This window comes from Salvelinus namaycush, chromosome 32 (assembly GCF_016432855.1).
Source record: "Salvelinus namaycush isolate Seneca chromosome 32, SaNama_1.0, whole genome shotgun sequence".
In the NCBI taxonomy this organism is placed as follows: Eukaryota; Metazoa; Chordata; class Actinopteri; order Salmoniformes; family Salmonidae; genus Salvelinus; species Salvelinus namaycush.
Window position 1 is genome coordinate 4,385,479 of NC_052338.1, and position 27,689 is coordinate 4,413,167.

Genomic DNA, 27,689 nt, shown 5'->3' on the forward strand with positions numbered 1-27,689 from the left:
TCCAGTTACTAGTCCAACGCTCTAACCACCTGCCTTACATTGCACTCCACGAGGAGCCTGCGTGGCAGGCTGACTACCTGTTACGCGAGGGTAGCAAGAAGCCAAGGTAAGTTGCTAGCTAGTTTATCTAGTAATCGTGTCCTGTCTAGTTTATCGTGTCCTGCGTTGCATATAATCGATGCGGTGTCTGTTAATTTCTCATCGAATCACAGCCTACTTCGCCAAACGGGTGATGATTTAACAAGCGCATTTGCGAAAAAGCACTGTCGTTGCACCAATGTACCTAACCATAAACATCAATGCCTTTCTTTAAAATCAATACACAAGTATATATTTTTTAAACCTGCATATTTAGTTAATATTGCCTGCTAACATGAATTTCTTACTAGGGAAATTGTGTCACTTCTCTTGCGTTCTGTGAAAACAGTCAGGGTATATGCAGCAGGTTGGGCCGCCTGGCTCGATGCAAACTGTGTGAAGTCCATTTATTCCTAACAAAGACCGTAATTACTTTGCCAGAATTGTACATAATTATGACATAACATTGAAGGTTGTACAATGTAACAGCAATATTTAGATTTAGGGATGCCATCTGTTAGATAAAATATGCAACAGTTCCGTATTTCACTGAAAGAATAAATGTTTTGTTTTCGAAATGATAGTTTCCGGATTCGACCATATTAATGACCAAAGTGTAACGGTCGTCTTGTGGTGAATGAGCGGACCAAGGCGCAGCGGGTGATGAAGACATAATGAATATTTATTAACAGAACGACGAAACACGAAAACTCTTAAACAAACTACAAAACAAATAAACGACGTAGACTGACCTAAAACATGAGAACTTACAAATACACGAAGAACGCACGAACAGGTACAGACTACAAACAAACGCTACAGTCCCGTGTGGTACGAACATACATACAGACACGGAAGACAATCACCCACAAACAAACAGTGAGAACAGCCTACCTTAATATGGTTCTCAATCAGAGGAAACGTCAAACACCTGCCTCTAATTGAGAACCATATCAGGCAACACATTAAACCCAACATAGAAACACAATACATAGAATGCCCACCCCAACTCACGCCCTGACCAACTAAACACATACAAAAACAAGAGAAAACAGGTCAGGAACGTGACACAAAGGCTCGTATTTCTGTGTGTTATTATGTTATAATTACGTCTATGATTTGATAGAGCAGTCTGACTGAGCGATGGTAGGCAGCAGCAGGCTCGTAAGCATTCATTCAAACAGCACTTTCGTGCATTAGCCAGCAGCTCTTCGCAATGCTTCAAGCATTGCGCTGTTTATCACTTCAAGCCTATCAACTCCCGAGATTACGCTGGTTGTCACGACTTCCGCCGAAGTCGATCCCTCTCCTTGTTCGGGCGGCGTTCGGCGGTCGGGATCACCGGCCTTCTAGCCATCGCCGATCCACTTTTCATTTTCCATTTGTTTTGTCTTGTCTTCCCACACACCTGGTTCCAATTCCATACTTATATGTTGTGTTTTCCCCATGTCCTTGTCCGGTATTGTTTATTTGTAATGCTTGTGCACGATATGCTGGTGTGTGACGGGTTTTACCCATTTATTATTGTACTGCTAATGGTGGTTTTATTTATTAAACTGCGCCGTTGTAAATCAGTTTTTGCTCTCCTGCGCCCTACTTCTCTGCTGCCAGTACGCACTCCTTACAGAATTCCGGACCAAACTTATGGAGTCAGCAGGAGCAGGTACCCCGGGTATAGGGGTGGAGGAGCGCGTCAGGGAGCACGCAGCAATGCTCCACCATCTCGGCACCGCCATGGACCGCGTTGTCCAGACAATGGACAGGGAGTTCTCCCAGCGCCTCCACCAGCACAACTGGGGTCTTCATCACACGCCCCTCCTTCTCCTGGTCCCAGTGGGCTTCGTCTCTCACTTCCCCAGAAATATGATGGGACGGCTGCGAACTGCCAGGGGTTCCTATTGCAGCTGGACTTATACCTGGCAACCGTCCACCCGGCTCCTTCGGGCCGTGAGAGGGTGTCCGCCCTCGTCTCGTGCCTCACCGGGAAAGCTCTGGAGTGGGCCAACGCCGTGTGGAGAGAGGGAGATGCGGCGTTGGACCAGTTTGAGGAGTTCACCCGCCATTTCCAGGCAGTCTTCGACCACCCGCCCAACCACCCACAGCGCCTCTTCCATCTGAGGCAGGGGACGAGCAGCGCCAATGATTTCGCCCTCGAGTTTCGGACCCTGGCTGCTGGCACGGGATGGAACGTCAGGGCCCTGATTGACCATTATCGTTGCAGTCTTCACGAGGACGTCCGTCGGGAGTTGGCCTGCAGAGACACCACCCTCACGTTCGACCAGCTGGTGGACCTGTCCATCCGGCTGGATAACCTGCTGGCTACCCGTGGACGTTCAGATCAGGGTCTGTTGGTTCCATCCCCTCGCACCGCTTCTCTGATACCCATGGAGCTGGGAGGGGCGGTGCGCAGGGAGACCGGAGGGGGGGGGGTTCCAGCTCGTGCACCATCTGTGGCCGCAGAGGTCACACTGCCGGTCGGTGCCGGGTTGGTTCCTCTGGGTATCGAGGCAGCAGGCAGGGCACTCTGGCGCCACCCCAGGTGAGCCGGTACCATTCTCACCCAGAGCCCTCTGTTGCACATATGTTTGTGTATGTCACTTTCCCTGAGTTTTCCCCGCATTCCCAGCATAAGGCGCTTGTCGATTCAGGTGCGGCTGGGAATTTTATAGATAAATCGTTCGCCCATAGTTTAGGGATCCCCATTGTTCCCGTGGCTGTGCCCTTCCCGTTCACGCCTTAGATAGTCGACCATTAGGGTCAGGGTTGATTAGGGAGGCCACCGCTCCTCTGGGCATGGTGACGCAGGGGGGTCACACAGAGAGAATCAGTCTCTTCCTTATTGACTCTCCTGCGTTTCCCGTGGTGCTAGGTCTACCCTGGTTAGTTTGTCATGACCCCACTGCTTCTTAGTGTTAGTTGAGAATGATCTGTTAATTGAATGATTAGAATATTCCGCCCTGAAACTGATTTTATACATTCTAATCAATGGAATTGATTAGAATGTATAAAATCATAATCAATAAATGTGTAGTTCTAGTCAGAATTAGGGTAAAGACAATATGTCTTTATGGTATTTTAAACACAGACTGTCTGAGCTTGGTGCCGACCTCACTAGAGATTTGGGAGAGAACGGGGAGTACGTCTCAAGGACAAGGTCACTAATCTCTGTCGGCTGGGTAGCAGGACATGTGTGTGCGTATGGTTGTGTGTGAGTGTGCGTATGGTTGTGTGAATGTGTGTGGGGGTGAGAAGTCAGTATACAATTTATTGTTTTGTATTCTTGACTTTAGAACGTTCCCGTGAATAAACCTTTTTGACTATTTTAGCTGGGCCTCCGTCTGTTTCATTCGACCAGGATCTTACAAATTCTGGTTTGCAGACTGAGTAATATAATAAATCGGGTTATGAACCTGAGAACAAAATTCTCTTATCACTTGGCCACAGAGGGCTCTCACGGGGTGGTCGCAAGAGTGCTCGGGGAGGTGTCTCCACCGTACGCATTCCTCCCTGAATATGTCGATTTGGCTCTCGCCTTCTCCAAAAAGAAGGCGACTCAATTACCACCTTATCGACAGGGCGATTGTGCGATAGATCTCCTGGTAGATGCTGCACTTCCCAGGAGTCACGTGTATCCCCTCTCACAGGTGGAGACGGAGGCTATGGAACGATATGTCTCCGAATCCCTGCTTCAGGGGTATATTCGGTCCTCCACTTCACCCGCCTCCTCCAGTTTCTTTTTTGTGAAGAAGAAGGAGCGAGGTCTGCGCCCGTGTATTGACTATCGGAGTCTGAACCAGATCACTGTGAGGTATAGTTACCCACTACCGCTCATAGCCACAGCGATTGAATCAATGCACAGGGCGCGCTTCTTCCCCAAACTAGATCTCAGGAGCGCTTACAACCTGGTGTATATCCGGGAGGGAGACGAGTGGAAGACGGCTTTCAGTACCACCTCAGGGCACTATGAGTATCTCGTCATGTCGTACGGGTTGATGAATGCGCCATCAGTCTTCCAAGCCTTTGTAGACGAGATTTTCAGGGACCTGCACAGGCAGGGTGTAGTGGTGTATATTGATGACATTCTGATATACTCCGCTACACGCGCCGAGCATGTGTCCCTGGTGCCCATGGAGCTTGGTCACCTGTTGGAGCATGACCTGTACGTCAAGGCTGAGAAATGCCTGTTCTTCCAACAGTCCTTCTCCTTCCTAGGGTATCACATTTCCACCTCAGGGGTGGAGATGGAGAGTGACCGCATTTCAGCCGTCCGTAATTGGCCGACTCCCACCACAGTAAAGGAGGTGCAGCGGTTCTTAGGGTTTGCCAACTACTACCGGAGGTGTATCTGGGGTTTTGGTCAGGTAGCGGCTCCCATTACATCACTGCTGAAGGGGGGCCCGGTGCGTTTGCAGTGGTCAGCTGAGGCGGACAGGGCTTTTAGTCACCTGAGGGCTCTGTTTACCTCGGCTCTCGTGCTGGCCCATCCGGATCCCCCTTTGGTGTTCATAGTGGAGGTGGACGCGTCCGAGGCTGGGATAGGAGCCGTGCTCTCTCAGCGCTCGGGTACGCCTCCGAAGCTCCGCCCCTGTGCCTTCTTCTCGAAGAAGCTCAGCCCGGCGTAGCGAAACTATGATGTGGGGGACCGGGAGCTGTTGGCTGTCGTCAAGGCTTTGACAGCGTGGAGACATTGGCTTGAGGGGGCTAAACACCCTTTTCTCATCTGGACTGACCACCGCAGCTGGAGTACATCCGGGCAGCGAGGAGACTGAACCCTCGCCAGGCAAGGTGGGCCATGTTTTTCACCCGTTTTGTGTTCACCCTTTCCTACAGACCAGGCTCCCAGAACGCTAAGGCAGACGCATTGTCCCGGCTGTATGACACAGAGGAGCGGTACATGGATCCCACTCCTATATTTCCGCCTCCTGCCTGGGGGCGCCGGTAGTGTGGGAGCTGGACACGGACATTGAGCAGGTGTTACGTGCAGAACCCGCTCCCGTCCAGTGTCCCGCTGGGCGTCTGTACGTCCTGTCTGCTGTTCGTGACCGGTTGATCTATTGGGCCCACACATCACCCTCCTCTGGTCATCCTGGGATCGGTCGGACAGTGCGTTGTTTGAGCGGGAGGTACTGGTGGCCTACCTTGGCTAAGGACGTGAGGGTTTATGTTTTCTCCTGCTCGGTGTGCGCCCAGTGTAAGGCTCCTAGGCACCTGCCCAGATGGAAGTTACACCCCTTACCCGTTCCACAGTGGCCTTGGTCGCACCTGTTGGTGGATTTTCTTACTGATCTTTCCCCCTCACAGGGTAACACCGCGATCCTGGTCGTTGTGGATCGGTTCTCTAAGTCCTGTCGTCTCCTCCCTCTGCCCGGTCTCCCTACGGCCCTACAGACTGCGGAGGCCTTGTTTACGCACGTCTTCCGGCACTACGGGGTGCCTGAGGATATAGTGTCTGATCGAGGTCCCCAGTTCACGTCTAGGGTCTGGAAGGCATTCATGGAACGTCTGGGGGTCTCGATCAGCCTTACTTCAGGGTTTCACCCCGAGAGTAATGGGCAGGTGGAGAGAGTAAATCAGCATGTAGACAGGTTTCTGCGGTCCTATTGCCAGGACCGGCCCGGGGGAGTGGGCGGCGTTCGTGCCCTCTCGCTTCGTCACTCCTCCACTAACCTCTCTCCCTTCCAGTGTGTACTGGGGTACCAGCCGGTTCTGGTGCCTTGGCATCAGGGTCAGACCAAGGTTCCTGCGGTGGACGACTGGTTCAGGCGCGCGGAGGAGACATGGGAAGTTGTCCATGTTCACCTTCAGCGGGCCGTGCTGCGACAAAAGGAGAATGCAGATCGCCACCGCAGTGAGTCCCCGGTGTTCGCACCGGGGGACCGGGTCTGGCTCTCGACCCGAAACCTGCCCCTCTGCCTGCCCTGCCGGAAGCTGGGTCCGCGGTTTGTGGGGCCATTCAAAGTCCTGAGGAGAGTGAACGAGGTTTGTTATAGGTTAGAGCTTCCACCCGATTACCGTATTAACCCCTCGTTCTATGTGTCTCTGCTCAGGCCGGTGGTGGCTTGTCCGCTCCAGGAGTCTGAGGTGCGGGAGGTTCCTCCGCCCCCTCTGGACATTGAGGGGTTCCTGGCGTACTCCGTTCGCTCCATACTGGATTTGAGTCGTGCGAGGGGCCTTCAGTATCTCGTGGATTGGGAGGGGTACGGTCCGGAGGAAAGGTGCTGGGTGCCAGTCGAGGACGTGTTGGACCCTTCTATGCTGCAGGAGTTCCACCGTCTTTGTCCGGATCGCCCTGCGCCTTGCCCTCCGGGTCATCCCCGAGGCCAGTGTCGGCGCGCTGCTGGAGCCGCATGTCAAGGGGGGGTACTGTCACAACTTCCGCCGAAGTCGGTCCCTCTCCTTGTTCGGGCAGCGTTCGGCGGTCGGCGTCACCGGCCTTCTAGCCATCGCCGATACACTTTTCATTTTCCATTTGTTTTGTCTTGTCTTCCCACACACCTGGTTCCAATTCCATAATTATATGTTGTGTATTTAACCCTCTGTTTTCCCCATGTCCTTGTCCGGTATTGTTTATTTGTAATGCTTGTGCACGAAATGCTGGTGTGTGACGGGTTTTACCCATTTATTATTGTACTGCTAACGGTGGTTTTATTTATTAGACTGCGCCGTTGTAAATCAGTTTTTGCTCTCCTGCGCCTGACTTCGCTGCCGCCAGTACGCACCCCTTGCACTGGTGTAACCGATGTGAAATGGCTAGCTAGTTAGCGGGGTGCGCGCAAGTAGCGTTTCAAATGTCACTCGCTCTGAGACTTGGAGTAGTTGTTCCCCTTGCTCTGCAAGGGCCGCAGCTTTTGTGGAGCGATGGGTAACGCTGCTTCGAGGGTGGCTGTTGTCGATGTGTTCCTGGTTCGAGCCCATGTAGGGGCAAGGAGAGGGACGGAAGCTATACTGTTACACTGGCAATAATAAAGTGCCTACAAGAACATCCAATAGTCAAAGGTATATGACATACAAATGGTATAGAGAGAAATAGTCCTATAATTCCTATAATAACTACAACCTAAAACTTCTTACCTGGGAATATTGAAGACTCATGTTAAAAGGAACCACCAGCTTTCATATGTTCTCATGTTCTGAGCAAGGAACTTAAACGTTAGCTTTTTACATGGCACATATTGCACTTTTACTTTCTTCTCCAACATTTTGTTATTGCATTATTTAAATCAAATTGAACATGTTTCATTATTTATTTGAGGCTAAATTTATTTTATTGATGTATTATATGAAGTTAAAATAAGTGTTCATTCAGTATTGTTGTAATTGTCATTATTACAAAAAAATAAATAATAATCGGCCGATTAATCGGTAGCGGCTTTTTTTGGTCCCCCAATAATCGGTATCGGCGTTGAAAAATCATAATCGGTCGACCTCTACTCTCAAGCATTTCACACATATTATTTAGATACTGACTGTTAGCACTTGGTGGCCCATAGCAACACCCCAAAAGAATAGGCTTTAGATGTGCCGAGTGAACCTGCAACCACAACACTTCAATAACACTTGACATAAGATCTTCTTTAAGCATTACAGGGATATGGCTATGAATATATACAGCAACACCTCCCCCATAAGCATTTCTGTCTCTTCTATAGATGCTATATCCTTGTATTGCCACTGATGTATCATCAAATGAATTATTTAAGTGAGTCTCAGAAATGGCTAATATATGAATGTTATTGATTATTTCTAAGGCTACATATATTAATATGGGCTATTTTCAGCCCTTTCCTGGGTAGCTTATCAGAGATAGACATAATACTGAAAAGGGCAAACAAAGCACCCCAAAAAATACATTCAGCAGTTAATTAATCAATTGGTGTCTGTGTGCTGCGGGGTTAAAGCTATGAATCCATAGGCTTGGTTCTCCTGATGCTAGGTGTACTTATTGTTTTGTTGAGCGATCGATAAACTTACACAAACACTTGTATTGCTTTCGCTGTAAAGCATCATTTCAAAATCTGAGACGACAGATGGATTAACAAAAGGCTAAGCTGTGTTTTGCAATTTCATGAAATTATATTATATTATATACCTGTGGCGCTATGCTAGGCTATGCTAGTCAGCGTTTCTGATGACAATTATCCCGGATCCGGGATGGGTAGTCCAGAAAGGTTAATGAAAACCTGCTCCAGAGCACTCAGGACCTCAGACTGGGGGCAAAGTTTCACCTTCCAACAGGACAACGACCGTAAGCACACAGCTTTCTTTTCAAAGATGTCTAGAAATGGACACGTTTTGTGCTCTTGTAGGAAGCAATCACTCCCCTATTGCTGACTACAAATTATATTTAACTGGGCTAATAACTCACTAATTAGCAAAGGATATTAACAAAATGTGCACACGTGGCTACATGCAGCTCTCGCTATGATCTCAAAACAAGCACATCTACTCATGACCGCTCATGCTGTAAACACAGTTCAGTTCAAAGTAAATGGCACAGATCCATATATGGAAATGGTCTACCTGCATATAGGCCTACTGCAGCTCTGACTTGATATTGCCGCATCATGTCTGTGTAGAGTACATGGAGGTCAATGCAATAGAATCCTACTCCGATGCGTTCTGCTTACAACAACATCTCGTGCATAGTTTGTTTTGTATAATAAGTATTGCATAGTTCGTTTTGTTTTGGTATGTTCCATTGAAAGTGGCTAATATTGCGTTGATTCGATCACAATTGCTACAGTAAAGGGAAACATTGATGGTGTCGACTAACAGGGAAAACTTTATAAAGTTGAGTGAAGTTCAACCTTGTGCTGCTGATATTTCTTCTGCTCTGCAGTCCTGGGGAGCTGGGCGGCAGTCTCAGGCTAATGCGCCCACGCAGCTTAGAGAGAACATGATTATCTGTAATCATGGTAGCATCCACGTTATTAAATAACACAATACACTAATTACTATTAATTTCTATTGGGCACAACATTATCCGAAACACAACCAAAACAAAATGCATATGCATCCAACAAGTTTGTAGAGTCACAAGCATGATCTAGTCATTGCGTTCTAGGAATATGGGATCAAAAAGGCAACTAAATGTTTGACTACTTTAATACACAAGTGAATTTGTCCAAATACTTATCACCTTCAAATGGTGGGACTAGATACATAAAGTGCTTTCATTTCCAAACGGTAAAACAGATATGTATGAAAATACGCTCAAATAAAAGGTGCCGTTCTGTACTGTCGGCTCATATGAAACATTTGATTTCAAATCCAAAATGCTGGAGTATAGAGCCAAATAAAAATGTTAAGCTTCACTGTCCAAACACATATGTAGGGGACTGTACCATCATCCCACATCAACAATTTATAGCCTTAGAAAATATAATCACAGAGTACAGAATTTGCGATTAAACCTTAAATCATCAAAACTCATCAAATCACAACCTTTACTGTACCTGTCTTTGAATATTGCCATAGCAACAAATTATCTGATAGGACTTACCCACTGCTATGAAGACCACCAGGACAGAAAGCCCTATCAAAATATTAGTCTTCATCTTCTTGTAGGAGGGTAGTGTTTGTTGTTTTCAATAGGAGTCGTAGGCTTAATCCCTAATGAATGAGTTTTCTCAAAAAGTGCTCACTTCGAGCAGGGCCCCCCTTCCAGCCGTGGGGTCAATCCCACTCCTCCCTGTGAAAATTGAGTTCCTTTAAAAAATATATATGAATGTGTAATTTTTTTCGGGCGTGAGGCCTGCTGTCCTACATTTTGGGAACCACTGACTTAGAGCATGCTGAGGAAAGATCACTAATAAATATATGTGGGAAATTCCAGTTTCCTGCTAAGTGGGTGGTACATGATAGGAGACTTGATTATAGGCTACTATAATGAAGTGTAACAAGTTTTATCGTCTTCCATGAGGGTGCTAAGAGGACGTTAGTCGGAAAAGAAGAGGAAGGAATGCAGACAGTATTTATGTCAGTTAAATTTGTTTAGTCTTTATTTTATTATTTGTTCAACCATTTCACACACACACACATAATGTAGTGTCTCGTAGTAGTAGATATATTTTTAAGTGTAGTATGTTTATTTATTGTACATAGAATACATAGAAATGTTATCTTTATAAAAGAGTACAGAGGGTAACATACTCAATGGGGAAAATAAAAACTTGCTAGATAATGATAATTGATAGTGACATGAGTGAGAATTTGTGTCATTAAAAGGTACTTATGTCACACAGATAAGTTCCCAATATAAATACAGTGACATTGATTGAACTGTACATTACGATGCTGTAGTAGGATGTTGCTTAGCCTAGAGGTAAAATCAGTTTGAGTTGGTACTTGGAACTAAAGTTGAGGGAAAATAGCCTGAATAAACATTGCAGTCTTTCCCAGAATAAAACCAGTTTCAGTATATTGTGTTTTTTAAGAACTACAACACACTTCAATGGAAGCCGATGGAGGAGGTCCCCTTATTGTGAAGGGTTTGTTTAAGAAAAAGTGCTCCAGATGGCCACCAGGGCGGCACCAAGGGCCACAGTGAGAGGGAGTTGGATGGCTACGGCCCCATTGCACTGGTCGGTGGTGTTGCAGCAGGTCCTTGAGATGGTGTAGTCGGCTGTCAGGATGGTACCAATGGATGTGGTGTTGCACAAAGATGTGGCCATGCAACCCTTGCGCTTGAGATTCAGGAATTTAGTGACGTTGAACTCTGGAAGAAGGAAGAACAATCGTAATTACAGGTCGTTTTTGTTTGGGTAGCTCTTTATTTTACAGTACAAAAATGACTAGATATTAACAGAAATTACATTGTGAAATGGGAATGACACAATAATTGTCTAAGAATTACACAGTAATAACCTAGGAATTACACAGTTATAACTTTGGAATTACACAGTAACTCAATGAGCTATTTTTATTGTAGCGTTCTACTTGTACGAAAACACAGGGTCAGTACCTGCTTGTTCGGTGAAGCAGTTGGGCTCGGAGGTGCTACATACTGCAGTTGAACCAATAAAACAAAGGCTGGACAACCCCACAGTACATGTGTTGCACTTCAGGGACTCTGCTGTGAGATGGAATGAGAGAAAGATGGAGAGACAGAGAGCAACGAGGAGAGAGAAGAAAGAGGAGAGAAACAAATAAGATTGCTGTCCTTCATGACACTATATGTACAAACATACACATCATTTGTTTGTTTTTTCCTTTCTTTGTTCAGTCCAGCACAGAAATAAGAGTGCAAGGCCACATAAATATTAGGTTAATACCTGTCAGTTTAATTAATGAATTGACGGACTCTATTTTGACTACTTTAAATTGTTGATTGCACAACCATACACCCAGAGTGAACCTATTCTTGGACTGAAAAGCACTTTTAGTGGAGTGTTGTCCTATAAAAGTTCCCATTTGGTGACGTCTGATAGTAGGCAGTGTGGTAAAGTATTTAAGAACAAATACTTGAAAGTACTATTTAAGTAGTTTTTTGGGGGTATCTGTACTTTAATTTACAATTTATATTTTTGACTTTGACTTTTAATTCAATACACTCCTGAAAAGAAAACAATGTACTTTTTACTCCATTAATTTTCCCTGACACCCAAAAGTATGCATTACATTTTGAATGCTTAGCAGGACAGGAAAATAGTCCAATTCACACACTAAATCAAGACAACATCCCGGTCTTTCCTACAGGCCTCTGATCTGGCGGACTCACGAAACACAAATGTTTTTTTTGTAAATTATGTCTGAGTGTTGGAGTGTGCCCCTGACTATCCGTAAATATACCGAACAAAAATATAAATGCAACAATTATCAATTTCTAAGATTTTACTGAGTTACATTTCATATAAGGAAATCAGTCAATTCTATGGATTTCACATGCCTTGGCAGGGGCACAGCCATGGGTGGGCCTGGGAGGGCATAGGCCCACCCACTGAGGTGCCAGTCCCAGCCAATCAGAATGAGTTTTCCCCACAAAAGGGATTTATTACAGACAGAAATACTCCTCAGTTTCATCAGCTGTCCGTGTGGCTGGTCTCAAACGGTCCCGCAGGTGAAGAACCGGATGTGGATGTCCTGTGCTGGCGTGGTTACGGTCTGCGGTTGTGAGGCCGGTTGGACGTACTGCGAAATTCTCTAAAACGAGGTTGCAGGCGACTTATGGTAGAGAAATGAAAACGGAATTCTCTGGCAATTTAATTTAGGTTAACTGAAAAGCAATCTCTTCACTGGAACTCCAGTATTCTCCAACCTGCTTGAAGTTTGTTAACAAAAATGTATTTAAGGACCAAAAATCTGGTGGTTACCCACACCAATAGTGTTAGAGCAAAATGGTACTCAGCATCATCTGGATATGTGTACAAAAAAAATTCAACATTGCCTCTGCAATGCAATGCTGAAAGGCAAATGCAGCGTTCCATTGGAAATCAATGCAAATACACTGTCGGTGTGATCAAGGAGCCACTGTGAAATAGCAACATATTGCTGATCCCATTTCTCCAGTGGATGTGTCATAACATAGTCTACCTGAACACTTCTCCCTCGCTCAAATACAGCCGTGCCTATTCCCGAGATCATTGGCATGGGAAAATGCAAGTTCGCTGAGCAAATCTGAGTTATTGAGGATATTTATTTTCATCTGGATATTTTCTTCTTCAAATATAGCCTAATTTCGGATCTGGTCAATATTTTACATATTTTCAGACAGATCCGAGGTCAGTGGCCACCGGAGTATGAGTGGAGCTGAGCTGGAGCATAGCGAGGAATAGAGCATTCCCAATTTGACTGGAGCGCAGAGCAAGATTCCCAAAAGCTGGAGCGTCAGCCTTCTCTGCTCCAGTAGCGCACACTTCATGAGCTGAGGGAATACCCGGTCCAGCATGCATTTGAAGTCTACTTGTGTGCTGCTATAGCCCCTTGGTTTCGCTATTGTCATGGAGTTTCCTAAATATTTTCCTTGCTAAATCAAGGTTACTTACAAAAATGAGAACCAAGAGCAAGAGAGGGAGTGCGGTGATGTAGAGTCCAGAATCATTGTGGAATCTGAAAAGACACTTATTCCGAAAGCATGATGGTTTACTTACTACGTGCACATGCTAAAAGAAAGAAACCAGGTGGGTAGATAACTAAGAGTGTCATTGTAGCAAAGTATTTATTTACTAAAAATCAGATCTCTTCAACGTTACGTTCATTTTTGTTCTATTATCTATACAATAGGCGATAATTGATTTTGTCCCAATATTCACATGTTCAATGAGTTTTCCGTTTTGATTGCGTTATTTTGCCTAAAAACCTTTAGGCATACCTATTCTCTACTGTTAGCCTTCTCTCCAGGCACCATCGCATGAGCCTGATGCCACAGACCGGCCAAACTCGTGTATCTAAAATTGAATTAAAAAAATGAATTCAAACCCACTAATATGTCATTTTTCATTTAATTTGTACTTAATTCTAAGGAAATTCAAAGTTAATGTCCCTACCAGCCGATTGTGTCGCCGCACTCGCAAACGATTCACACTGTATTTATTTGTAGGCTATAGCTTTGAACAAAAATATAAATAATATAGACTAAATAATTCATTGCCATTCCTTCTTAGGCTCCCTGTCTGGATCTTGACCTATTTTGAGTGTTTATATGCTGTAGAATATGACATTTAGCTTATTTGAAATGATGTGCGCTTCTTCCATTCACGTTTTCATGTTTATTCAAATACTTTTCATTCAAATCCATATGGTTTGGTTTCAATACTTCAAAACCAAATGGTAGGTCCAGGTAGTCGCAAAAATAAATAGGTGTTGGTTAAATTGTGATTTTAATGAATGGAGCGAATTTGGAGTCGCAGTTTTATTTCTGTGAGCTAGGACCGGTTTTTAGCGGAGCGGTGGAAGGCAGGTTGGAAAGGATGTCCAGAGCCGTGCGCGAGCACCAACATGAGCGATAAGCGGGATTTCCGACTGCTCAACTCCACTCACATGCAAGCATGATCCATCCGAGCTTGACTTCCTACCCACCCATTCTTCATATCTCCAGTCTTCACATTCTTTGTCATGATCTCAAACAAATAATCAGTTAAAAACTGTTCATGATCTCGAACAAATAATCAGTTAAAAACTGTTGTGGACTTTAATGGTCATTTTTTCCAACACACACAAAAAAAGTATTTTTAGAACAAGCCCCAATTTGTCCAATGAATAATAATAATAACCTGCCCAGAGAGAATAAAACCAACTTACCGACAGCAAAGAGTCCCACCAGCACCACACATCCCAACATGAATTTGTTCATCTTGATCCAAGTAGATGGAAAAATATCAAAGTTCAATAGTGAGTATTGGAATAATGCAACTCAAATAATCCAGAGTCCAAATTGCAACTTAATGAAGTGTAGAGCTGTGTAGAATGAGGAGCACCAACTTGGACACCCACTTATATGCTGAGGGTGTGATGCTGATGGAGATGATGGAAACATGAAGGTAACAGGGTGTGACATGTGCAACAGGGTCATATGACACCTGTAAGTGGACAAATTGAGATGTTGATGAGTAGTATGAGAGGAATGGCTGATGTGGGTGGAGAAAAGGTTAACGGGTGCTTACAGATCAATGGCAGGGTAGAGAATCAAACAAAGGGATTATGAGGTAATGTTTGCGACACCTGTCCTTACCCAGAGATAAAGACAGAGAAGGAAGAGGAGGAGGAGGAGGGAGAGACAAAGACAGAGGAGGGAGTGGAGGAGGAGGAGGGAGAGACAATCAGACAAAGACAGTCGGACAGACCGACACGTGTGTGAGTGTAATAATAATAACACACTTTCATTTGTATAGAGCTTTTAATTACAGATTTTTCTCAAAGCTAGATTCACAGTCCAGCAGATAACAACCCCCTGACATATATAATGAGGAAACCAAAGCTAGACGTCTGTGAGCAACGGTGGGTCTCTAAACTGGCCCCCTTCGACTTTGACTTGAAGTACATCCCCGGGCCCCAGAATGTCCCAGCAGACCTGCTTAGTCGACAGCCGTTCGTTGGAGCTAGGAAGGCAAGTGAGTTCCCAGAGTATGTGACTTCAGAGTCCATCCAGGACGCATTCAAACTGTCAGTCAATATCCAAGGTGGTGAGATCCTGGCTCAAGTCGCTTCTGAAGGAGTGAAAGCAGTTTTGGAATCCTGTCAGGAGTGGGATGCGAGTGTGCCAGTGCGCAAATTGCAATTAGCCCAGTATTCTGCCAGCATCCTTCAGCATGAAGAGGGAGCGGCTACTCTTCCAGTCCTTTCTTCTGATGTGATACGGAGAAAACAGAATGCGGATCAGGTCTTGGCAATGGGTGGCATAATTTGTTGAGAGGAGGAGGAGACCTTCGCGGAGAGAGAGGGCTCATGAGACTGCCCAGGTGTTGAGAATGCTGATGCATTGGGATACTCTCAAAATCAAGGACGAGATCCTCTATCGAAGATCTAAGGACAGAGTTGTCAAGAAGAGGTACCAGCTGGTGGTGCTAGATTCCCTTAAAACCTCTTTGGGCTAGGGGGCAGTATTTTGACGTCTGGATAAAAAGCGTGCCCAAAGTAAACTGCCTGTTACTCAGGCCCAGAAGCTAGGATATGCATATAATTGGTAGATTGTGATAGCACACACTCTATAGTTTCTACAACTGTTAAAATAATGTCTGTGAGTATAACAGAACTGATATGGCAGGCGAAACCCCGAGGACAAACCATCCCCCCAAAAAATTCAGCCTACCACTGTTTCCAATGTCTGTCACTTTTATTATAAGGCGAAAACCTCCCAGATTGCAGTTCCTAGGGCTTCCACTAGATGTCAACAGGCTTTAAAAAGAGTTTCAGGCTGGTTTTTGGAAAAATGAGCCAGAAGCTGTAGTTTTTCTAAGTGCCTCACATTTTGGCTCTAGTGTTTCCATGCGCATGAAGGAAAACACGTTCTTTGTTATTTATCTCTGGTAATGAACATAATATTCTCCGTATGTTAAATTTGATTGTTTATTTACGTATTAGGGTACCTAAGGTTTGATTATAAACGTTGTTTGACTTGTTTGGATAAGTCTATTGGTAACGTTTGGGATTCATTTTGTATGCATTTTGAAGGAGGGAAACCGGTGGATTATTGACTGAAGTGCGCCAGCTAAACTGAGTTTTTATGGATATAAAGAAGGACTTTATCGAACAAAAGGACCATTTGTGATGTAACTGGGACCTTTTGGAGTGCCAACAGAAGAAGATCTTCAAAGGTAAGGCATTTATTATATCGCTATTTCTGACTTTTGTGTTGCACCTGCCTGGTTGAAAAATGTTTTTCATGGTTTTGTATGCGGGGTGCTGTCCTCAGATAATTGCATGGTGTCCTTTCGCCGTAAATCCTTTTTGAAATCTGACACAGCGGCTGGATTAACAAGAAGTTAAGCTTTATTTTGATGTATTACACATGTATTTCCATGAATGTTAACTTCACTAGGGTAGGGGGCAGCATTCTGAATTTTGGATGAAAAGCGTGCCCAAAGTAAACTGCCTACTACTCAGGCCCAGAAGCTAGGATATGCATATAATTGGTAGATTTGGATAGAGAACACTCTAAAGTTTCCAAAACTGTTAACATAATGTCTCTGAGTATAACAGAACTGATATGGCAGGACGAAAACCTGAGGAAAATCCATCCAGGAAGTGCTATTATTTTGAAATGGCTGTTTTTCCATTGAAAGCCTATCCACCATACAAAGACGTATGACCCAGTTCACGACCCCTATGGCTTCCACTACATGTGGCCAGTCTTTAGGCATTGTTTCAAGCTTTTACTCTGAAACATGAGGGAGAAACACCACTTTCAATGAGAGGACAGTGGAAATTTCCAGACATGAATCCTGCGTATGACCGGGAACGTGCCTTTCTTGTTTTTCATTTTCTATTGACGAAGTTATTGTCCGGTTGAAATTTGATCAATTATTTATGACAAAAACAACCTGAGGATTGATTATAAACATCGTTTGACATGTTTCCAATAACGTTTATGTTACTTTTTTGATTTTTCGTCTGTCTGTTGTGACCGCTCTTTGTTCCAATGGATTACTGAAAAAACGGAGGTTTTTGGATATAAAGAGGGACTTTATCGAACAAAACGAACATTTATTGGGTAACTGGGAGTCTTGTGAGTGTAACCATATGAAGATAATCAAAGGTAAGTGATTAATTCTATCGCTATTTCTGACTTTTGTTACTCCTCTACTTGGCTGGTTACTGTTTGTAAGGATTTGTCTGCTGGGCGCTGTTCTCAGATAATTACATGGTTTGCTTTTGCCGTAAAGTCTTTTTGAAATCTGAGACCATGGTTGGATTAACAAGAAGTTAATCTTTAAACCGATGTATAACACTTGTATGTTTTATACATTTTTATAATGAGTATTTCTGTTTTTGAATTTGGTGCTCTGCAATTTCACTGGAAGTTGGCCAGGTGGGACGGTAGCGTCCCACACCCCCTAGAGAGGTTAACCTCTCTGGTACAAGTGGGACGGTAGCGTCCCACCTCGACAACAGCCAGTGAAATCGCAGGGCTCCAAATTCAAAACAACAGAAATCCCATAATTAAAATTCCTCAAACATACAAGTATTAGCCACCATTTTAAAGATAAACTTCTTGTAAATCCAACCACAGTGTCCGATTTCAAAAAGGCTTTACTGCGAAAGCACACCATGCGATTGTCTCAAACAAACATCCGGTGAAAGTGCAGAGTGCCACATCAAATTACAGAAATACTCATCATGAACATTGATAAACGATACACGTGATAATTATGGAAATATAGATAAACTTCTCCTTAATGCAACCGCTGTGTCAGATTTCAAAAACGCTTTACGGCGAAAGCACACTTTGCGATTATGTTAGGTCTGCACAGGTCTGGTTTTGTTTGCGCGTTTTGTCCAGTAATCCAGTAATAAAAGGCGCGTGCACTAATTCCAGACGAAAAGTTTTAAAAAAGTACAATAAAAGTTAGTAGAAACATGCCAAACAATGTTTAAAATCAATCCTCCGGTTGTTTTTGTCATAAATAATCAATAATATTTCAACCGGACAAAAGCTTCGTCAATAGGAAAGGAGAAACAAGAAAGGCGCGTTCCAGATCACGGCGCATGGCTGATGAATGGAAATTTCCACTGGCCACTGATTGAAAGTGCTGTATCTCCCTCATTTTTCAGAGTAAAAGCCTGAAACAATGCCTAAAGACTGGCCACATGTAGAGGAAGACACAGAGCTCGTGAACTGGGTCCTAAGTCTTTGTATGGTGTATAGGCTTTCAATGGAAAAACAGCCTTTCAAAAGAATAGTACTTCCTGGTTGGATTTTCCTCGGGTTTTCACCTGCCATATCAGTTCTGTTATACTCACAGACATTATTTTAACAGTTTTGGAAACTTTAGAGTGTTTTCTATCCAAATCTACTAATTATATGCATATCCTATCTTCTGGGTCTGAGTAGCAGGCAGTTTAATTTGGGCACGCATATCTTCCAAAATTCAGAATGCTGCCCCCTACCCTAGTGAAGTTAAATATTTATATTTCTGTAGTTTGAATTTCGCGCTCTGCGGTGAAAACCGGATGTTGTCGAGGTGGGTCGCTAGTGGAACGCCTGCTCTAGAAAGGTTAAAGCCATCGTTCTGAGGGAACCCATGACGAAGCCGGCCACCAAGGCCAAATTAGAACACTCCATTTGGTACGTCAAAGGTTCTTCTGGACTGGAATGGAAGGGGAAGTGAAGAAGTATGTCTCCTACTGTAAGCGCTGTGTGGTTGGCAAGACAATGGAACCAGAGGCTAGGGCACTGTTGGAATCTATACAGACCAGCACAGCGTTAGAACTGGTGTGCATAGACTTCTGGTCAACAGAAGGAAGGGATGGAGAGAGTGTTGATGTACTCGTCATCACAGACCATTTTACGAAGCTGGCACATGCGTTTCTTTGCCCGAACCAGACAGCAAAGGTGGTTGCCCAGAAGTTATGTAACCAGTTCTTCTATGTCTATAGGTTTCCCCAGCGGATACACTCTGACAAAGGAGCAAACTTTGAGAGTCACTTAATCGCAGAATTGATACAAGTGTCAGGAGTCAAAAAGTCCCATATCACTCCATATCATCCTATGGGCAACGGTCAGATGGAAAGATTCAACTGCACGCTCGGTAACATGGTCCAATCGTTGCCAGCAAGAGCAAAAGAAAGATGGCCCCAGATGATACAGACGCTCACCTTCTCGTACAACTTTACCACACACAAAACGACAGGATTCGCACCGTTCTTCCTGATGTTCGGCCAAATTCCACGGCTGCCAGTGGACATCATGTTTGGAAGTACCTTGAAAAATGAAGACGTGTTGACTCATGACGAGTATGTTGACTCGTTACAAAAGGACCTGTGAGAGGCTGTCAGGAACGCTCAGGCCAACACCACTGAAGCTCAGAAAAAGCAAGCAAGGCAGTTTAACTTCTTATGGCTGAAGGGGCAGTATTGAGTAGCTTGGATGAAAGGTGCACAGAGGTGCCCAGAGTAAACGGCCTGCTCCTATGTCATAGTTGCTAATATATGCATATTATTATTAGTATTGGATAGAAAACACTCTGAAGTTTCTAAAACTGTTTGAATTATGTCTGTGAGTATAACAGAACTCATATGGCAGGCAAAAACCTGAGAAGTTCCACTTCCTGTTTGGATATTTTCTGGGGGTGCCAGATTTTCAACCAAGCTCTCATTGAAAATACAGAGAGATATGGATGGGTTTTCACTTCCTACGGCTTCCACTAGATGTCAACAGTCAATATAACTTTGTCTGATGACTCTAATGTGAAGGGGGGCCGAAGGAGACAGGAATGAGTAATCACTTCCATGAGGTGCCCGCCCACGCATTGAACTGGCGCGTTCATGTGAGAGGGAGCTCCGTTCCATCGGTCAATTGAAGTCGATGTAATTCTCCGGTTGGAACGTTATTCAAGATGTATGTTAACAACATTCTAAAGATTGATTCAGTACATCATTTGAAAATGTTTCTACTGACTGTAACGGAACTTTTGGACATTTCGTCACGTTATAGTGGACGCGCTTTGAGACTTTGGTTAGGGCGTTTGGTAAACAATTCGAAAGTAGCTAATTGGACATAAATAATGGACATTATCGAACAAATCAAGCATTTATTGTGGACCTGGGATTCCTAGGACTGCATTCTGATGAAGTTCATCAAAGGTAAGGAAACATTTATCATGTATTTTCTGGTTTCTGTTGAGTCCAACATGGCGGCTAATTTGGCTATTGTTCTGAGCTCCGTCTCAGATTATTGCATGGTTTGCTTTTCCGTAAAGTTTTTTTGAAATCTGACACAGCGGTTGCATTAAGGAGAGGTATATCTATAATTCCATGTGTATAACTTGTATTATCATCTACATTTATGATGAGTATTTCTGTTGAAACGATGTGGCTATGCAAAATCACTTGATGTTTTTGGAACTAGTGAATGTAACGCGTCAATGTAAACTCAGATTTTTTGATATAAATATGAACTTTATCAAACAAAACATGCATGTATTGTGTAACATGAAGTCCTATGAGTGTCATCTGATGAAGACAATCAAAGGTTAGTGATTCATTTTATCTCTATTTCTGCTTTTTGTGAAAGCTATCTTTCGCTGGAAAAATGGCTGTGCTTGTTGTGGTTTGGTGGTGACCTAACATAATCGTTTGTAGTGCTTTCGCTGAAAAGCATATTTGAAATCGGACACTTTGGTGGGATTAACAACAAGATTACCTTTAAAATGATATAAGACACATGAATGTCTGAGGAATTTTAATTATGAGATTTCTGTTGTTTGAATTTGGCGCCCTGCACTATCACTGGCTGTTGTCATATCGATCCCGGTAGCGGAATTGCAGCCATAAGAAGTTAACAAGAGAGTGAAAGGCACTGCCCCGGAGATTGGAGACCGAGTTCTCTTGTCAAACCGAAAGGAAAGAGGAAAAGGTAAACTTGCCGACCTGTGGGATTCATCGGTCTATGTGATCACATGGAAAGACCCGTCTGTGCATATCCACAGAGTCGAAGATCCTACTACCAAGAAGAGTAAGGTAGTTCATCGAAACTTCATACTGCCAGTGAACTTCCTGCCGGTGGGACAGACAGACGAGATGTCCACAGTAGCCTCTACTGCTTCAGAGGAGGACATAAACGCAGACAGCGGTGACGAAAGACTGGTATTTGATGTGGATGAGGATTCAGAGGATCGAAGGACTGCTGTCTGGATTCTCGAGGGCCAGAACCCTGAGGGGCCCACGGAAGCTGAAGCTCAAAAATCTTTGGGACTGGAAGATGGAGTAAACATGAGAGAAGCTGATCCTCAAAGCCCACAGAAGGACATGATCTCCGGACAAGCAGCTAGCTCAAGCACAGGAAGCTCCTCAAGGATGCCTAGTGATGATTCAAGTGATCCCTCTGAAGTTGACGCAAGTAGAAAAGCAACGTCAGTGAGCAGTCTAGATGGCATCAGCAGTAGAAGTTCATCAGTCAGCGGTTCTGTATGCATAAGATCTACTAAGGAGAGAATGAGTAACCAGAGATTGGTAGAGGGCAGAAACAGCCAGACGTCTGAGTTCACTGATACAGTCCTGAGACCCAGTGAAGGCACCTTGAGAACTTGAACTGGAAGAGTTGTGAAGCCGGTCAGAAGACTTTTAGAGTCAATGAGTCAAGTGATTGCTGAGCCGGACAAAAGAGAGCATCTAGCTGCCCTGATTCAAGCCTTATCAACTTTTGTTAAAGTGACAGTACCCCAGTGAAACAGAGGCCAGAGGATAGATTAAGGAAATTAGAAATACTTTTAGAGGGTCAATATGCAGATATGGGCATATTTTTACCTGGCAAAGTCTACCTGGCAAACTCTCTTTCTTCCTGTGGAGGAAGAACTCTTACCTTATGTCTTAAAGTTTGCTGAAATTAAGGGGTGTGTGTAGGAGAGTGAAAAAGGTTATTCCATAAAACTTCAAATTATTAGAATAGTACACAACGTAGAACAGAACAACCAGGTTGGGGGTCAGTGGCCCAAGCCCGCGAACAGGAATATTTCAAGTTCAGACAGAAGGGGGGAGTCAGATCGCTATGATCGCCAGGAACTTTACTTTTGGTGTCTATTTTTAATTGTTGCGCTACTGGTGCTGCCTGTTGATGTTAAGTAGGCAGCTACAGTAGCTGAATGATGTTAACACCTTCGGGTTTGGTTTCATTAAATGTATTTTATTTCATCTGGGTGCTTGTGTCACCTACTAACACCCTGGTACTACCCGTAACTCCCGTTCTCCTCAGTCCGAGAAAACAGTGAGAGAAAGGTATGTGTTGCAGATTACTCCTTTGTAGAAGTCCATAACGTGAAATAAATAAAACATCCCAAGGTTAATGCTGTAGATATTGTTATAAGGGAGTGTGAGACTATTGAAACATGTAACTTTGAGTTTTATTGTTGTTATTACAGTTTTTTTCAATTGTTTAAGCGCAATTTTGAAAACAGGGCCCGGTTTGTCAAAACACTACACACAATTAGCACAACCCCACACCAAAGTAGCACAACACTTCAGATCATTTGCAAAATGGAACACTTTTGTCAAAACTATACACGACTTCATATAAATAATATTTTGTTACCATAAGAAACACACACATTTCATATGACTTCAATCTTTTTGAACCAGTTACACACTGCTGTTGCTAACCTAAAACACTTTTAGCAAGTCTAATTGTCAGTGATTAGAGTACTGTAAATGAAGTACACAGAGAAAGTGCAACTATACAAACACTACACAAGACCAATGCTGCAGACTGAGGAAAATATCATTTATTTCTCTCCATATACCCAAATCAGTCAACATGGAGAATCACAACAAAACATGTCCCAGTTTTCATGCTACTACAGTAGTGTGCATAACACTGTTAGCTCAGTGTAACAGTATAACTTTAAACCGTCCCCTCGCCCCGACACGGGCGCGAACCAGGGACCCTCTGCACACAACAACTGACACCCACGAAGCGTCGTTACCCATCGCTCCACAAAAGCCACGGCCCTTGCAGAGCAAGGTGCAACACTACTTCTAGGTTTCAGAGCAAGTGACGTAACTGATTGAAACGCTAGTAGCGCGTACCCACTAACTAGCTAGCCATTTCACATCCGTTACACTCACCCCCCTTTCAACCTCCTCCTTTTCCGCAGCAACCAGTGATCCGGGTCACGGCACCAATGTAACAGTATAACTTTAAACCGTCCCCTCGCCCCGACACGGGCGCGAACCAGGGACCCTCTGCACACATCAACAACTGACACCCACGAAGCGTCGTTACCCATCGCTCCACAAAAGCCGCGGCCCTTGCAGAGCAAGGTGCAACACTACTTCTAGGTTTCAGAGCAAGTGACGTAACTGATTGAAACGCTAGTAGTGCGTACCCGCTAACTAGCTAGCCATTTCACATCCGCTACATCAGCAAACAGACAAACGTAAAATACTGTATCCAGTACAGGTTACAATTACAGTAAATAACAACAACAACAAACATAAAAAATAATCTGAAAAAAACTGACAATATTGTACAGAAAATACTACAGTAAACATACTATACATTATCTCTTCGCCTAGCTGGATCTGGCCAGAGAATTTCATCAACATCACAAGCAATATCGTCATTAGCAAGACAACGTGGGAAGAACCGTCTTGAATGTCGAATCCATCCTTGCACAGCTGCGGCGTCGACTTGGTCACAGGCGTCCTCCATGGCCTGAATGAGGGGTACCTGAGCCTGGGGCTGGAGACCGTAAACCTTCCACCGCCATGCAGAGAAAAACTCTTCGATAGGGTTTAGAAACGGAGTGTATGGTAGAAGGTATAGTACTGTCAACTGTGGATGGTGTTGAAACCAGTTCTGGACCAAAGCAGAGCGGTGGAATGACACATTGTCCCAGATGACCGTGTATTGCATCTGGTGCATTTCATTACCTGCTGTGACGATGTGGTGCAATCGGTCCAAAAATGCGAGAATGTGAGGTGTGTTGTAAGGGCCCATTTTGGCATGACGGAGGACAACCCCATGCTGTGAAATGGCAGCGCAAAGGGTGATGTTACCCCCACGTTGCCCTGGGACATTGATTATAGCCCTGTGGCCAATGATATTTCTGCCTCTCCTTCTTTCTTTTGTGAGGTTGAACCCTGCCTCATCAATATATATGAATTCATGCAGGATTTCCTCAGCATCCATCTGCAAAACTCCCTGAAATACAGTGAAAGACAAGATTGTGTAGTTCAGGATAGGTCTAGTATACAGTCAATGTAAAAAAGTCATGTGTGCAGTATGCAACATCACAGTGCTAAAGTGAACAATACAAACCTCCACATACTCATGTCGCAGCCGTTTGACCCTCTCTGAATTCCACTCAAAAGGCACTCGATAAAGTTGTTTCATTTGAACCTGATGTCTTTTCAGGATGCGTGCCAGTGTTGACTGGGAGACCTGATGGACATTATTGAAAATGGCATGGTCACCGATAATGTTGGCTTGTAGTTCTCTGAGCCTGATATGATTGTTGGCCAAAACCATGTTTATTATCTCTCTCTTGTTCTTGCGTGAATATGGGCCTCCTTCCTCCTTGTCGTTCCCAACCCTCAATCCTATGTAGAGAATAATACATGTAACTTACTGTACAATGTCACAGGAAGGGGTATCACAAGTGCTGATATGGTGCATACAATAAGCGGCTGATTACTGTAACTGTAGACAGATCTTCTTTTACCTGTTTTCCTGTCGAAAAGTCCTTATGACAGATGCCACTGTATATCTGCTAAGATTTGGCTGAACTCTCAGTCCAGCCTCCCTCAGCATCAATCCGTGGTTCACAACATGGTCCACTAGTGTTGCACGAATGTCATTTGATAAGTTTGGTCCTCTTCTTTGTGCACGTTCTCCTCCTGCTTCGGGTCTTCCTCGACTTCTGGCTCGGCCTCTGCCTCTACCTCCTTCTCCTCCTCTGTGTACTCCTCCTTTCGCCCTCACTCTTCTTCTGACTCCTTCCATTTTGGTTGAAGGCAGGTGAACCTACCTGCTGCATTTTTATAGTGCTTAAACCTGATTGGTATGTCTACAATTTAGCAATCATGTGTTTGTGCACCTGATGGCTGTGTTTAACAGATTGGCTCATAGGTGTGGTAATTTGACAGTCAGTGCTTTGGAATTGCAAGGAAGTGACATCATGATATACTTCTGTGTACAAGTGTGTTTAGTGTTTTGCAAATCACTGTGTGTAATGTTTTGCAAATAGTGTGAAGCTGACAATGTGCTTACAGTTGTGCTAATCTAGCCTAATGTTTTGCTCCTTGAGTGTAAGGTTTTGCTAATTGTGGGAAAAGTTAAATTTTAGTGTGTAAGCAATCGTAAAAAAGTCTAATATAGTTTACAGAGTGTTAAAAGTGCTGCTGTTGCTAGCTAGCATGCCTTTCTGTGATGCAGACGATTAGCTGAGCTGCCGACTGGTGCTGGCGTTGCATTATGGAAGATAATAGTTTTGGCCCTCTAAGGTCTGAATGGGATAGAGGCGATTTCATGTTGTAACTTGTTTGTGTTGCAGTGTTTTTGTACATGAGTTGTTGTATTTTGGTACTGTCGACACTGAAAGCACCTAGCAATGTATTGGGGATGTAAGACAGGATATGTGTTTTACCTTTCTTCATGCTCCTGTATAGAACAACTTGTCAGATGGTGCATTGGAGACTGATGTGTTCCTGTCCTGTCTTTTCACAATACTATTGCAGATCGACATAAAAGCCAAAAAGACAGCCGTGGTGTCGCTCTTCATTTTTTGGTTGTCCTGTGGTACATATAAAAACCACTACACTTGCTTTTGTGGCACAGTTGATGCCACACAGGGCTACTGGACAGAAGCTTGAGGATTCTCTGACTGCCGCAGGCTCACTCTGCCTGCCTGTTTCATTACAAATAAAACCAAAGTTTATTTGTCACGTGCGCCGAATACAACAGTTGTAGACCTTACAGTGAAATGCTTACTTACTAACAAACAGTGCAATTTTTATGTAAAAAATAGGTATTTAGGTGAACAATAGATATGTAAAGAAATAAAAAGCAAAAGTAAAAAGACAGTGAAAAATGACAGTAGTGAGGTACACTGCACCTTTTTACCAATGTAATGACCTCGATAGATCACAAATTAAAGAATTAGAATGTCCAGAACAGAGGATCGAGGTGAATAAACTTGTAAAATCACAACTATATGTATCTCACTGTCCGGATGTTATAGATCTAATTTCTTTCTCTGTCACACATGCATTTACCAGGCCTGGGATCAATTACTATGTAAGGTATTTCAATTACATTCAAAAACATTTCGAAGGAAGTATTTGGATATTTTTTCAAAAAAAAAATATATAAGTACAATCTTAGAAAAAAAGGTGCTATCTACAACCTAAAAGGGTTCTTCGGCTCTCCCCATAGGATAACCCTTTGAAGAACCCTTTTTCCGGTACAAGGTAGAATCCTTTTAGTTGAAAAAGAAAAGGAGAGCCGCACAATCCAGGAGCTCAGATGCAATAATTGAATAACCTAATAACCAACGTTTCAACAGACAAGCTGTCTTCATCAGTGTATAATGACAAACACTGCGGGTCACTAGTTTATATAGTGTCAAAGGACACACACAAGTGTCTGTAATCATGGCCGGTGTGACTTGATATTATTTACAGATTTAAGTAGATCATACAAAAAACATGAATGGATAACATATGATCATAGATACAATTTGGCTGCATAGGCCTACAAACATTTACAATGAATAGCAAAATCCCAATAATCACAAGAATGGTATCAGATCAAAGTCTACGTTGAGACTGAAGGAAGCTAGGGTCTTTCAATTTTTTCTTTTTCTTTTATAAAAGATCCAGACAGCCTCTCGTTTTAACAATAAATTGTGTGACGTATTCGATGCCGATATAACGTAGGGACAAAATCGAGAGGTTCGCTTCCAAAAAATGGGCCGCATCTGGGTACATTGAGTTTTGGCACTTAATGGTGCTACTATGCACCGAGATTTGTTTGTAAGTGCCATTGCATTGAGCGCAGCCATTACACTTGTAGTTTCCACCCGGTAGAGGCGCAAATAGACGTTGTGCAGGGCTATTTGGGTGTGGTAAATCAGAGTTTAGCAATTGATATCTGACATTTCTGCCCAGTGAGAATACGACCAAGGGAGGGTCCGGAAACACATTACCGATACTGTCATCGAATCTTAGAATGTGCCAATGTTTGTGAAAGATTCCCTTAATTTGATCAGAGCACTTTGAATAGCAGGTGACGTTAGTAAGATCGCAAGAATGCTTATTTTTGCGAGACTGTCCTTGAAAGAGATCACGTCTCGATTTGTTTTGAATTTTCTCAATGGCAGTATTAATCTGACCATTTTTTACCACCTCTCTTTTAATTTTCTTTGCGTCTCAAACATATTTCTGTCGAAATCTGATTGTTTGGCTGTAGGGCAAACTGTTTTTCAAGGGAAGCGAGTGACAACTATCTGCCCTCAACAAAC